The following is a 15,300-nucleotide window of genomic DNA, read 5'->3' as shown; positions in this document are numbered from 1 at the left end:
TGTTTCAGTTCTGAATTTGTTGTGTGATTGTCATTAACTTTATGTAAAAGAAAGTTTCATATACACAATAGTATTTTTTCTTCCGGATGTGTCTTATCTCTATTCTCCTTTGCAAATTAAAACCTTCTTTCCCCCTTCCCTTTTATGGTTTTATTGTCACAATTACTCTGTTTATGCTATGAGTTCATTTCTCAGTGCGGTAGTTATTATTTTCTTATTTAAAAATGTTTTTACCGCCTTTAACCACTATGTAATATTTAAGTGTATAATACCCTATTCTAAATAAGGATTACAATTTCCTGCTTCTGCCTGTCTTTCAGTCATTTTTCTCAGGGTGTTGTGTCCTTTTGCCTTTTTGTTTCAGGTAGGATAACTCCCTTCAGTAGTTCCTGTAATGCAGGCCTTGGCTGAAAAATTACCTCTGCTTCTATATGGCTGTAAAGGTCTTTATTTCTATTTAATATCTAAAATGACGTTTGCTGAATATATTATTCTTGGCTGGTAATTTCTCTTTCCATTGTTTGAATATTTGATTTCATTCTCTCTCAGCTTGTAGAGTTTCTGCTGAAAAGTCTGATGATAATCTAATGGGTGTTTCCTTATGGGTTACCATGTTCTTGTCCTGGCTGCCTTCAGATTTCTTTCTTTATCATTACTTTTCGATAGTTTTAATATAATGTGCTTTGGAGACGGCCTTTTTGAAGGATCGAGGTAGTTAAGTTGTCTGTTTGTTTCTTGGATTTTAAGATCTAGCTCTTTCCATAGGTTTTGGAAGTTCTCATCAACTATTTGTTTGGATATGCTCTCTGTTCCCTTCTCCCTCTCTTCTCGTTCTGATATGCCCATTATTCTTATATCACTCTGACTGGAACAATAGTTCCTGTAGAGGTCTTTCATTTTTTTTCTCTCAAGTCTCTCTCTTCTTCTATCTGCATCATTTCCAAATTTCTGTCTTCGATGTCACTAATTCTTTCCTCCATCTCATCAGCTCTATTTCCTAAGCTTACTGTTTCATTCTTCATCTATTTTATTGAGTTCGTCAGCTTTACCATTTCTATTTGGTTATTCTTTAATGTTTTAATATTTTTGGTAAAGTTTTGTTGTTGTTGTTGTTCATTGATTTTAGTTCTGAATTAAACTGTCTGAGTTTTTTTTACATCTTGTTGAGTTTTTTCAGGACTGCAGTCTTGAATTATCTGTCATTTAAACCACATACTTCCCTGGTCTTTACGTTTATTCTCTGCAGTTTTTTTTTTCTCAGCTGCCTTTTTGCCTTAGTTGTTTATATAGCATTTGATGAGTTATTTCTCTGCCTAGGCATTTATGGAATAAACTTTGATTTTTGTTTTTAAATGAGTGATACCTCTTTAGCATATGGATAAGAAGAGGTTTTTCTTCCACTTTCCTGTAGGTGATCGTGAAGCACAAATGTTTTATTTTCTTTTGCACTGTGGCCTCTTGGATCTCTGCTGAGTAGTGGTAAATGAGTCGTATTCATTAGGCAGTTTGGTGTCATCTCTGTGACCAGATACCCTTGTTTTCAGGGCATCAATCCTGTGGGCAAATGCAGCGGGGGTGTCTGTTAAGTCCCAGCTTTGCTCCAGCAACCAGAAGCAGTAGCGCTGCTTCAGGTGTCCTAGGTGCTGCTGCTGGGATCGGCCTCAGTGGGTTGGGGCGTTGTGGGCTGGAAGAGGTCTCAGGTGTGTTTGTAGCTTTGTTCTTCTCCCAGTATTGGCAATTGTCAGACCTCAGGCACCTTGCCTCTGTATCTCCACTTCTTTTACTGAAATTAGGTAGGAACAGTGTGCATCTGCTGCTCAAGTTCTCTTCAGTTCTCAGGGCTGTGGATGCTCTACTTTGTAACATGATACTCACTGCTACAGTTTCTTCTGGGGATTGCTGCTACCTCTGGGAGGGTGCTAAGAGGCAAGCTCTCAGAAGGTGAGGAGAGGCAGCCAGGCTCCATGGCTTTGTTTTTGGCCTGGCAATTGTTGCTGCTAGAACACAGCTGTCACACTTCTATATTTGGTCTCTGCCCCACTGGCTGGGTTCTGCCTCCATAGTATGTGCTGATCACTCAGTCAGAAGTGTTCAGGGATACAGAGAGCATGCTTTGTAGCCTCATTCTTCCCCTCTCCCGTGATCTGCAGTGAGCTCTGCACTGTGTTCACAGCACCGATCTCTGCTCTTCTCTCTTCACTCCTCCCTTGTTTGTAAAGGGCATTTTTGAAAAGCCCATAGCTGGCGTGATACTCAGTGGTGAAATACTAAAGGCTTTTCCCAAAAGTTAATGAATAAGGTAAGGATGCCTGCTTTCATTACTACTAGTCGACTGTATTGGCAGTTCCATCAAGAACAATTCAGAAAGAAAAAAAAATAAAAGTGTCCAAACAAGAAATAAAGAAACAAAACTATATCTCTTCACAGATAGGACCTTATATATTAAAATTTTCAACACACATACACATATGCACAAATCACTAGAGCTGACAGATAAATTCAGTGAAGTTGCAGAGTTCAAGACCAACACCCCAAACTTATTTTGATTTATCTAACAATCAACAATCCCAAAAGGGAATTACAATACAATTTTTATTTACAATAACATTTAGAAAATATCTCAAAATAAATTTAACTAAGAAGGTGTAATACATGCACACTGAAAATGGCAAAAAACTTTTTTAAAAAAAAAACATTTACTTTCTAAGTAAAATTTATGACATCTCATGTTCATGAATTGAAAGAATAAATATTTTTGAGATTCTACTACCCAAAGTGATCTACAGATTCATTATAATTCTTATCACAATCCCAATGTTCTTTTTATTTTTATGCAGAAATCAAAAGCTCATTATCAAATTTACATGAAATTGCAAGTGACCCCAAGAAGCCAAACATCTTGAAACTGAAGAGCAAATATGGATGCGTCACACTTCCTGACTTCAAAGTTAACTACAGAAGTACAGGAACCAAAAGAGTGTTCTGCTGGCATAAGGATAGATAAGGTTAATGAAATATGGTTCAGATTTAAGAGATAAGCCCACTTTTTATAATTGATTTTTATCAAAGATGCTAAGTATGTTCAATAAGAAACATTTTTTTAAACATTGTTTACAAACATCTGGATATACAAATGAAGAAAATAATTTTGGACCTCTACTTCTCATTTCATGTAAAAATAATTCAAAATTGATCAGAGAGCTAAAACACTTTTTTTTGTTTGTTTGTAACTTTAGAGTATTTTTTTACACATATATTTCCATTGAATAAAACTCTTCAAAGGAAATATGCTTGTAAATCCCATGACATTGGGCCAGGCAACAGTTTCTTAAGTATGACATTAAAAGCACAATCAACTAAAGAAAACAAATTGGACTCTATCACAGTATGAAACTTGTGTGTGTTAAAGAAAATCATATAGGAAGTGAGAAGGCAATAATATTGCAAGTCATATATCTAATAAGGGTCTAGTATTCAGAATATGTAAAGAACTCCTACTACTCAACAACAACAAAAAATCGATTAATTATCTGAACATAAATTTATCTGAAGAATGTGTACAATTAGTCACTAGATACAAGAAAAGATGCTTAACATTAGTCATTGGGGAAATGTAAATAAAAACTATAGAAAGCTACTATTTCACACATATTGACTGGCTATACTTGAAATAAAGGGAAAGTAACAATAATTGGCACAGATGTAAAGAAATTGTAAACTTTATCCATTGGTGCTGGGAATGTAAAATGCTGCTAAGTGGAAAATAATTTAGTTGTTGCCCAATATGTTAAATATGAAATTATCTTATGACTCTAAAACTCCACTTCTAGTTATATGCCCAAGAGCATTGAAAACATATGTTTAGAAATTTGTATGATGCTCATAGAAAAAATATTCATAACAGTCAAAAAGTGGAAACAATCAAAATGTCCATCAACTGATACAAATATGGAATTATGTAATGGGATGATTGCACAGCATTGTGAATATATTCCAAAATACATTTAACCATTTTTTAAATGGTAAGTTTTATGTTACCTGAATTTTACGCCGAGATACAAAAGGATCCAGAAAATAAATTATTAATTCTTATACCATGTTTAAAGTTCCTTTAGAACTCAAATTTCAATTTAGAAAATTCTTAAAATTGCTTACAGCTCTGTATTATATATATATATATATATATATATATATATATATATATATATGTATGTAGTTTAAAAAAATCCAGGTGACCTTTTATCTATGGAAAATACCTCATGTGGAAGAAAAATTTCTGCTGACTAAAAATTAGAATAACTTTTTACATATAAAATATTTAGGAAAATCAATTGTTTAAATATTTGGCATCGTATATTTGCTATTTGGTTTTGACAATTAAAGGAGCTTCAGATTCACACTACAGAAATAAAATATACTACATAACACCAATAAAATAAAATTTCACTCAGTACCTCCTTGATACAGATTCTATGTTTTTAAAATAGTGAACTATATACTATATGTGGTTTTAATAATATAAAATGTAAAATTCTTTAACAAATTTTTTAGGTTATATGAATTACACTACAGAACTCTATTTGCTCCAAATTAACTATTGACTGCAAGATTTCCCTGTTTCAACTTTTAGCGTGAAAAATATCCAAGCTGTCTTTATTCTTCTCTAAAAATTTTTCCTTAACCAAACACTTATCACATAAATATATAGACCATAGAGACTCTCTAAGAGGAAAATGGAACAGGATTCTCTAGAGAAGCAACCATAACATTAGTAAAACTTCTACCTGAATTAATTAGGTAATTGAGGCAAAGAAACTATTTTTGCTTGAAACATTTATTTTTCTGTTTATTCTATTAGTGAAAGATATTATATCTAAAAATAAAAAATCTCGTTAGCCTCAATAAACATGGGAATAAACAATTTCAAGCATACCTGGAATACAGGTAAATTTATAGGGGGAAAAGGGCAATTTGCTTGGAAGTTTTATGGATTAACACTTGATTCTCATTTCTTTTATCTAATCCAAACTGGAGGAAGAAGTCCTCTCTTTGACAGCATGTATTCTAAAATAGGATCTAGACAAGAGATAATCCTACCTTGTACAGCAAACTTTTTCTATGGAATTTTCATTAAAGTTGATTCTTCTGACTAATGTTATAACGAAGAGATATATATTCAGTTTTTCTCAATAGGCCAGTCAGAGCCTCATCTCACACTTTCATATATCCCTACAGAGCTTATTTTTTTAGAGAAAAACCATCTGTAGTGGGTTGAATGGTGCCCCTCAAAAATACATGCCCATGTTCTATCTCCTGGACCCTGTGAATGTGATCTGTTTTGATAAAAGGATTTTTATAGATTTAACTAAATAACCTCAAAATGACCTTGAGACAATTCTAGATTACATGGGTGAACCTAAAATCGAATGATGTATCCCTTTAAGAGACAAGAGAGAAGATACACACACACAGGAGAAGGTCATGTGAAGACAGAGGTAGATATGGGAGTTATGCAACCTCAAGCCAAGGAATACCTGGAGCCACCGGAACCCACAAGAGCATTCTTCCCTAGATCTTTTGTTGGAAATGTGATCCTGCCAACAACTTGATTTCAAAATTCTGAACCTTAAAACTGTGAGATAAATTTCTGTTCTTTTAAGACACCAAGTTTATGGAAATTTATTGTGATAGCCCAAGAAAATTAATATACCATCCATAGGGAATACAATCAGTAGTACTCTTGAGTTTTATTCTTCAGTAGAGATGATAGAGATTTCGAATTCTGTTAATTTTAGTTAACTTCCAAGACCGCCTTGACTCTTAATGTTATAAATTATTAGAGTTATATTTTTTTCTGAGACAGACTTCATTCTGTTTTTCAAATGTATTATCCTTTTTATTTTCATGTAAGAAAATCTAGTTGCTGGATTGCCACTTCTTTCCAATGGTATGTGGACCAGGCTTATGGCATGCTGTAGAACAGAAGGCCAAAATTTTCAGACTTCTACCCTCTAATCTGTACTCTCCTTCTCAGTCTCAAAAGCTACAGCAAATCTTTCTACATGTTTCTTGCAGCAATAACATCTATATCCAAACTGTGCAGCACAAATATAATGAGGTTCATGAAGAGAAAATGATTGATAATTCAGTGGTTTTTATAATGGCTATAAATAGCAAAGTGAAATATGTTTAAATAACAAATAATAAACTCATCACCTGGGAGCATGTTAAAAATGCACATTTTTGTGTCTCTCCCCAAACTTCACAGAATCAGAAATTCATGGGGTGTAGCTGAGCATTCTGTATTTTAAGAAGCCCTCCAGATGATTCTAAACCACTTTGATTTTGAGACTACTGATTTAGTATTCAAGAGCATGGATCTTGGAGCCACACTACCTGGATACAAATCCTGGCTTTTCTTCTGATTAGGTCTATGACCTTGGGCAAGTTTGTTACCTTCTCTGTGTTTCCGGGAATTTTTCATATGTAAAATGTGGTTGATGACAGTTTATACTTCATAGGGTGGTTGCGATAACCTAACATGCTAATACAAGTAAAATATGTAGAAGAATATCTGGCACACAATAGGCATTGTATAAAATACTGCACATGTGACACGCACAAATGCCATACTCACATAACTCACATATACCATATACGCACACACATGCATATTTACATACAAGACTCTACAGCTGTATGAAAACACATATATCAAGCACACAACACATGGAAACACTCACACCACACCCACCAACAATGTATATAAAATATACACCAGCTTGCCATACATGGGTATAATAAATAACACAAATGTATATACCACAATCATACAGTATGCATAACAGACACATGGCATAAATATATGACACATATTCACACACATGCTCTGTACACATGTGTGAATACCACTTGCTCATAAGCAATGAATGCATACACAGACACAAAACACAAATATGAACACGCCAAACACAGAAACATTTTACACATAGATACACAGCATCACAAATATGCAAAAAACACACACAAACCAATCACACAAACCCACAGGTTTGGCACACATGAAGTGAATGCATGAATGTTTGTAAAAATGCATGAATATACGGGTACACATATGCTTATATTACACAAACCACAATTGCATGCTGTTGAATTGTGTCTCCCAAAAATATATGTTGAAGTTCTTACTCTAAGTACCTCAGAATGTGATCTTATTTGGAAATAAGCTCATTTAGATGAAATATGTTGGAGTAGGGTGGGCCTCTCATTCAATATGATCAAAGACCTAATGAGCAATGGGAAAGGGACCTATAAAGGTGACAACTCCCAAATTTATCTTAGGGAAGAAAAGAGAAGAATGGCACAGTGTCTTAGGTAACCTGAGCTGGGTATTTCAGGGTTTTTCCCTGTGTGGATCGTGTGCACTCCTGTTGTAGTCGAGCCTTGATTGCTGTTGGCACATCAGTGAGTGGGACTGGTCTTCAGGTTGACTGATTGTGAGGACTGGCTGTGACTACAGTGGACAAGCTGTTGTGTAGGGGCTGAACCACCACCCCCCCCAGGGTAGGATAAATTTTAGTGGGGTTATGGTGCCTGCTGAATCCACCCTTTGGGTGTGTCATTTGCCGTGCTAATTGGGTGGTGCTCATGTGTGGTCTGAGACTGGCCACTAGGTGTGTTATTTCGGGGATCTCTAGAGAGGGGCTCTGGTACAGGCAAAGATTAGCTGCTATCTGTCTGGCCTGGGGCCACCTGGTAGGAACTACAAAGTGATCCTTGATTGGTAGTTGCCTTTGCTTGGCTTAGAGGCACCTAGGAGTGGCTATTCTGTGAACTGAGGCTGTGTTCCACTAGTACTGTGTTTGGGGCTGCTTAGCAAGAGGTGCAGGGCATGTCACAGCTAGCCCCTGCTTGTTTGAGGTTTGTAGAACTTCAAGGGATTTTAAGAAATTCCACAGTGCAGGGTCAGGCTGGCTGCTTGTGCTAATTAGCTTCTGAAAGAGATTCAGGGCAGGCACGTGAATTGAGTGAGGTATGGTCTCAGAGAATCACCAGGGTGGGGTGAGAGCAGTGTTAGCCAGGTTAATGGAGAGTCAGATTTGGCATCTGCCTCCACCTGCCAGTTATGTGGGCGGAGAGTTCAGCAAAGAAATTGTGGTATCTGCCAGCACTTCCACCTGTGCCTGCCAACAGTGTGTGGAAAGGGGTCTTGAAAGGAACAATGGTATCTGCAAGGAATTTAGTCCCAGAGAAAGTTGCCCCTCTTGCACTAGCCCTAAAGCCAGGCAACTCAGTGCCTCCCAATGTGCCCCTGCTATTTTTTGAGTTACTATCTCTTCTCTAGAGTTTAGGGGGAATGTTTGTGAGTGAGTGTGTCTGTGCTCAGGGCCCTTTAAGAGGATGTCCGAGTCTCCAGCAGCTCTCTGTCTAACCAAATGTAATTCCTGCTGATTTCCACAGCCAGCTGTTATGGGGACTCCTTTTCTCAGAACTGGGTCTCTGGGCTGTGGAACCCATTTGGGGGCTAGGACCCTACACTCCCACTGGGGACTGCAACAGAGGAGATATCCCTCCTGATTCTTAACTGCCACACATGTGTGTGGGACCAGCTCATTTTGCATCTCTGCCCCTCCTAACAATCTCCATGAAGCTTCTTCTTACGTCCTTAATTACAGGAGTTCTATCCAGCTAATCTAGTCTTCAGATGCTTCTCAAGGGTGGTTCTATAATTTAGTTGTAATTTTAATGTGGTTGTGGCTGAAGGCAAGGACAGCATTTACTTACACCACCATCTTGGTGAAAAACTATCTGGGATTTTCTGTATATAATATCATGCCATCCGAAAACAAAGATAACTTTATTCCTTTCCAAATTGTATATGGTTTGTTTCTCTCTCTTGTCTAATTGTTCTAGCTAGGGCTTCTACTACTACTTTGAACAGAAGTGGCAGGAGTAAACATCCTTTTTTTCTTGACTTTAGAGAAAAAGGTTACAATTCTTGCCATTGACTATAATGTTAACTCTGGACTTTTCATATGTGATCATTAATATATTGAGGTACATTCCTAGTTTGTTGAAAGTTTTATCAAGAAAGGATGTCAAATTTTTAAAATCCTTTTATGCCCCAATTGAGATAAAGATATGATTTTTTAAATTCTCCTTTTTGTTAGTGTGCTGTGTCACAATAGCTGATTTGTATGTGTTGAACTGACCTTGCATGCCAGGAATAAATTTCACTTTGACATCGTGTATGACTCTTAAAATAGGTTTGCTAGTATTTTGTTGAAAGTATTGCTAGTATTTGTTAGTATTTGTTGAAAATATTGCTAGTATTTGCTGTTGAAATAGTTTTGCTAGTATTTTGTTGCAGATTTACACACACACACACACACACATATTCCTCAGGGATTTTGGAATCCAGTTCTTTTGTCGTTGTTGTTTTTTATTCTCTTTCAGTGACTTTCTCTGAATTTTGTATCAGGGTAATGCTGATCTCATAAAAAAATAATTTAGAGATGTTTCATTTTATTCAAATTTTTGCAAGAGATTGTGAAGGATTTGTGTTAACTCCTTTTTTCTATGTTTATTTTTTATTAGTTTCAGGTATACAGTACATTGGTTAGACATTTATATAGCTTATAAAACAATCCCCCTAATTGTGCTTTCTCTCCTCTGGCTCTCCTCCTAGTCATTACAGTAATGCTATCTGCATTCCCTATGTTGTGCTCCCCATCCTGGTGACCATCTATCAACTACTAATTTGTACTCCTTTAACTTCTCCCAGCCCCTCAACCTCCCTTTTCTCTGGCAGTCACCAGATTGTCTGCTATATTTGTGAGTATGTTTTTGATTAGTTTATTCTTTTTGTTCCTTAGATTTCTCATATAAGTGAAATCATATTGTATTTATCTTTTTCTGTCTGACTTATTTCATTATTTTTCTTCTCCTCCTCCTCTTTTTCCTTATTCTTCTACTTTTGTTGTGGCTATAATCTGCTATTTATATTTTACTGAAATGGAGCTACTGCCATGCTTTTCCAGGTTCTGCAGTTTTATGAAGTACCCATGGAGCCTTCGATGACCTTAGGGGAGTGCAGAAGACTAAGGAAACCTTGTAACTTTTGTGATTTATTTTTTTAAAAATCCTATGCTAGAGCTGGACAAGTTTCCAATGCAGATTTTGGAGAGGAAAACAAAAGTTGATTAATTAAGGTTTACATACAGTCTTTTAGAAGTATAGCATCATCCTTTTATTATGGTATAATATCAGGTAACACTTCCTTCTTTTTTCCCCGGGAGGAGTTGGATTAGTCCTGATGATTATGGACGAAATCCTTCACTGTCCTAATCTAGACATTCAAGTGATTTAAATCTAGTCTAAAGAGAGTACTCACCTCATAAATGTAAATCGTGTTCACATCTACCAACTTATAAATGCAAACAAAAACATTACCTGAAAACTGCTAAACTGCTAAACTAAGTCACCATTTATATCTTTCACTGTACCACAAAATTTCATGGAAGAGGAATTATTGATTTGTTACTTCCCAAATTATTATTTTATTATTTCTAAGATCTGCTGTTACAGAATATTTTAATGATTCTCTTCTTGATGTCTTTGGTAAAATTCACCAGTGAAATAATCTGGTCTTTGGCTTTTATTTATATTGCAAGTAATTATTTTTTAATTATTACTTCTTAAATTTACCTATCCATTACTTATCAGTTCAGATTTTCTATCTTTTTTTTTATAATTCGCTCTTAGTACATTGCATATTTCTGGGAATTTACACATTTCTTCTAAGTTATTCCATTTGTTGGTGTATATGTTTTTATAGTAGTGTCTTACAATCCTTTTATTTTTTACTTATATGCCATCAATTGTAAAGTCTCCTCTCTCTTTTTCTGATTTTGTTTACTCGAGCCTTTTCTTAATTAATCCAATTGGTTTTTGACTGTGTTCACCTTTTCAGAAAAACAAACAGACAAACCTCTTAGTTTTATTGATTTTTTCTACTACCTTTTTTAAATTTATTTATGTTCTCATCTTTGTTATTTTCTTCCTTCTGCTACCCAGAGGTTCAGTTTATATTTTTCCATGTATCTTAATGGCATAATTGTGTTTTTTAATCTCTCTTTCATTCAGCGTGTGTGTGTGTGTGTGTGTGTTTATTACTATAAACACTCATTTTAATATTGCTTTTTCTGCATCCCACAAGGTTTGGTATGTAATAGTTTCCCAAATATTTTTTGTTGCTATACTCTAGAAAAAGTTTATTTTCAGTAGCTAAAATTTAATGTGGTCCTAAAGAACTTCACTGTGAGAAAAAAATAGCTAGCAATTTCTCAGTGCAAACAATAAAATAACATTATATCTGAGTAGCATTTACAAAAAAAAATGTGTGATGCACTATGCCATGGGAAAAACTAATTCTTAAGAAGATATTTGTGTATGTGTGTATATGTGAAAATTTTGATTCTTTTTAGTAATCATTCCAAGGTATTAAACATAATATTGAATATTCTCTGTGTTACTTCATATGCATTATCATGGTGAAGATAGCTTACATCTGTCAAAATTATATTCAGCTACATATGATAGAAAACATAATTTATTTTCTATGAAAACAGAGAGTTTAATTTTTATGTAAAAATCTGATAATGAAAGTTCCACATTATTTCAAAAAATTAATAGGCATTAAGTTTCCTTTAGCTTTAAAGTGTAGCTTATTTTCATGGTCAAAAATGGCTGGTTCATCTCTATTCATTACATCTGTGTTCTATAAGGAGGAATGGAAAAAGGAGAAGGAAAAATAAACACCTACTTTTTAAGAATTATATCTCATTGGCAGAACTATGTCTTGTGAACTAGTTGTACAGGAATTGAAAAATATAGTACTTTAACTATGCTACAACGTGCTCACCTGAGAACTGTGCATATGTTAAAAGAGATCAAAGAGAAAAACATATAGTCAAAGAAACTAACATTCTGCCACACCAAAGCCCTATTTTAATTAGATCAATTACTTAATTTTAATGACAAAATTATATTGACTCTCTTGATAAGAAGATCAAAAACCTGAACCCTCATTATTGATTTCTCCTTCCCCTAGTATTTATTTTTGCTTTGGTAAGACATGGTACTATGCTCTTATTTTTCCCCAATATATAAGGCCAAGATAAAAATCTTAACACTGAAAAGCAAAGAGAGGGAACTAATTTTCCCCATGTATTTTTCTGAATTTCATGCATAAAAAACTTGCTTTCCAAAGTAGATTGCAAGGTCATTGAGGTTAGAGATCATATTTTATGAGGTTCTTGTCTTCGTACCTTCTAGGACATATTTGCCACAGGCTTATGCATGGGCATACGTTGTGTCTAATTTCAGTACCAAGTACAAAGTATACACTTGGAAAATATGTGTTGAATAAAACTTATTCTGAGATAACTGAAAAATAATTCACACTTATGAAGTAATTTTTTTATATCAACGATAACCCAGCTACAAAGATATTTTATTACAAAGTTGCTTCTGGACTCAACTTGAAGGCAAAGTTGCAAACTATAATTTTTAAAAAGTTGCCTTAAGTTTTCTTCACCAAAGAATTATGTCCTCTGGGCTTGATAAACATTAGTTGATCTACAGAGTTCTTGTAGTGAACAAAAACATTGTAACTACCATAAAATACCTGAACTCTTATCCTCAACTAAGGATTGTGTTTTAAATGGAGACATCAAAGTTATGTTACTAAAACATACAGTGGTCCTCTTTATACAATAATCTTTGAGATTAACCAAATAGTATTGTATTCTTCATTGTACTCAAGGTTTGTTGTTCTTTTCCTGAGAAAGTATATTTTTACCCTATGCTTAATTATAAAATGTTATCACAAATATCATTTTCTGAATATACTGGTTAATCAAAATCTTATTATATGATCACCATTTTATGATAACTATCTGAATAATCTGATGTTTTTCAACTAATTTTGCAATACTGCTGTAATATACAGTTCTAAAAATTATTATTCTGAGAACTTATCCAATTCAACAACAAGAAAACAAACAATCCAATTAAGAAATAGGCAGAGGATCTGAACAAACATTTCTCCCAAGAAGACCTACAAACATATAAAAAGATGCTCAACTTCAGTAGTTATTAGGAAACTTCACATTAAAACTACAAGGACATGCCATCTCATACCTCTTAGAATGGCTATCATCAACAGGACAAGCAATAACAAGTGTTGAAGAGGTTGTGGGCAAAAAGGAACTCTCATACTCTGCTGGTGGGAGTGCATATTGGTACAACCATTATGGAAAACAGTATGGAGTTTCCTCAACAAACTAAGAATTGAATTAACATACTATCCAGCAATCCCTCTTCTGGATATTTACCCCCCAAACCTGAAAACATTTATCCACAAGGATATATATGCACGTCAATTTTCATTTCATAGCAGCATTATTCACAGTGGTCAGGTCATGAAAGTGAGCAAATAGTCCTAACGTAGATTGGATAAATAAGATGTGATACATATATATAATGGAAGATTAATCAACCATAAGAAAATATGAAATATGTCCATTTCTAACAACATGGTTGGATCTTGAGGTAATCATGCTAAGTGAAATAAGTCAGACAGAAAAGGTTGAAAGCCTCTCTCATATGTGGGATATAAAATTGCAAGCAACAAACAAGCATGACACACAAACAGAAACTCATGGACATGGACAGTGGATTAGTGATTACCAGAGGGAAATGGAGGCTGGGGGAAGTTAGGGGGGAAAGGGGTGAAATATTTGGTGACAGAAGGAAATCTAATTCTGGGTGTTGAACACATAATGCAATATACATACAACTTTCTGTTGAATGATACACTTGAAACTTATTTGATTTTGTTAATAAATGTCACTCTGATAATTTTTAATAAAAAAAATAATAAAAGAGAAGTGTTTTTACAACACTTATTCACAGGTACAAATTATTTGTATAACTTTCAGAGAAACCACCAGACAACAACTTTGGCTTCAATAAAGTAATCAGAAGTTAAAAAATAATAATTATTATTATTCTGAGTAAAACTGATATTTTTACAAGTTTTTAGTTTTGAAAATCTAACTAAGGCATCCTAATAAAAACTTTTTACAGAAAGTTGTATAGATCTTTCTCATGTGTGCTACACACCTGTCTTTCATTCTAATGGTGGTATGATGTCATTAAACATTGAAAGTAGTTAAAATGGGAAAGTAGAGAAGGAGCCATAAGGTATCTACTTCATATAGTAGAGTAAAAAAGTGGAGCCAGTGGACATACCCTACTTCAGAACATTGTTTGAACACCCTAAGTATTGGAACATATTCGATCTTATTCAGTTTGCTTTCTTCTAATTTAACATTTTTGTTTATCTGTCCCAATTTTATTTTTGTTTCCACATAGTTTACACATATTTCAAATGCAATTGAAAAGGGCTTTTCATTACAAAATTAAAATGGGGTACTATTCCATAACATCTTTTAACCATAATTTGGAATTACAATAGGGAAAAAATATTTGCCCAAGTGTTTTCATTCACATGTTGTTTATATTAACTTCATACCTGACTCTGGAACCATGGCATCTCCCAGTGATTCCTAGCTTCACCATACACTATTAGTATAACTTTAAGCTTGTTACTTAACCTTTTTGCCTCAGTTTCCTCATCTGTAAAATGGGCATAAGATTATATCTACCTCCTTGTGTTGTTGTGTCATCTAAGTGAGTTAGCATGTACAATGTACTTAGAACAATACCTGTCACAGAGGGGTACCTATTAAGCTTTCTGAAAGTATTCTGGCTTTCTCTTCCTGGGTGCTTCCTTGCCCACTTGAGTTTAAGTTTAGCCATGAGACTTGCTTTGATCAATTAAAAGTGAACAAAAGTGATATGTATCACATGAGGTCAGAAACTCTAAGAGCTAGTATAAAGTTCAACACATTACTTTCCCTCTGCCAAGGAGGCTGACAATGTTCCTGATGGTGACTGTTTTGTCATTCTGGATCATGATAGTGGCATGGAGCAGAGTTCTCAGCTAACTCACAATGAACACACAGTACAAGCAGAAGATAAACCTTTGTGGTTTTAAGCTACTGACTTTTGAGGATGCTTGCTATCACAGAAAAACCTAGCTGTAATTACTAATATATACATAAAGTAGTCAGTGAATGATTGAGTGTTCATTCATTCACTTGTTTATTCGAGTTATTTATGCTTCAATGAATTATTCAAACATTTGATATTTTTAAATACAATATCGACATG

The sequence above is a fragment of the Rousettus aegyptiacus genome, unplaced genomic scaffold, assembly GCF_014176215.1.
Source record: "Rousettus aegyptiacus isolate mRouAeg1 unplaced genomic scaffold, mRouAeg1.p scaffold_m13_p_9, whole genome shotgun sequence".
In the NCBI taxonomy this organism is placed as follows: domain Eukaryota; kingdom Metazoa; phylum Chordata; class Mammalia; order Chiroptera; family Pteropodidae; genus Rousettus; species Rousettus aegyptiacus.
This window is presented reverse-complemented; position numbering follows the sequence as displayed.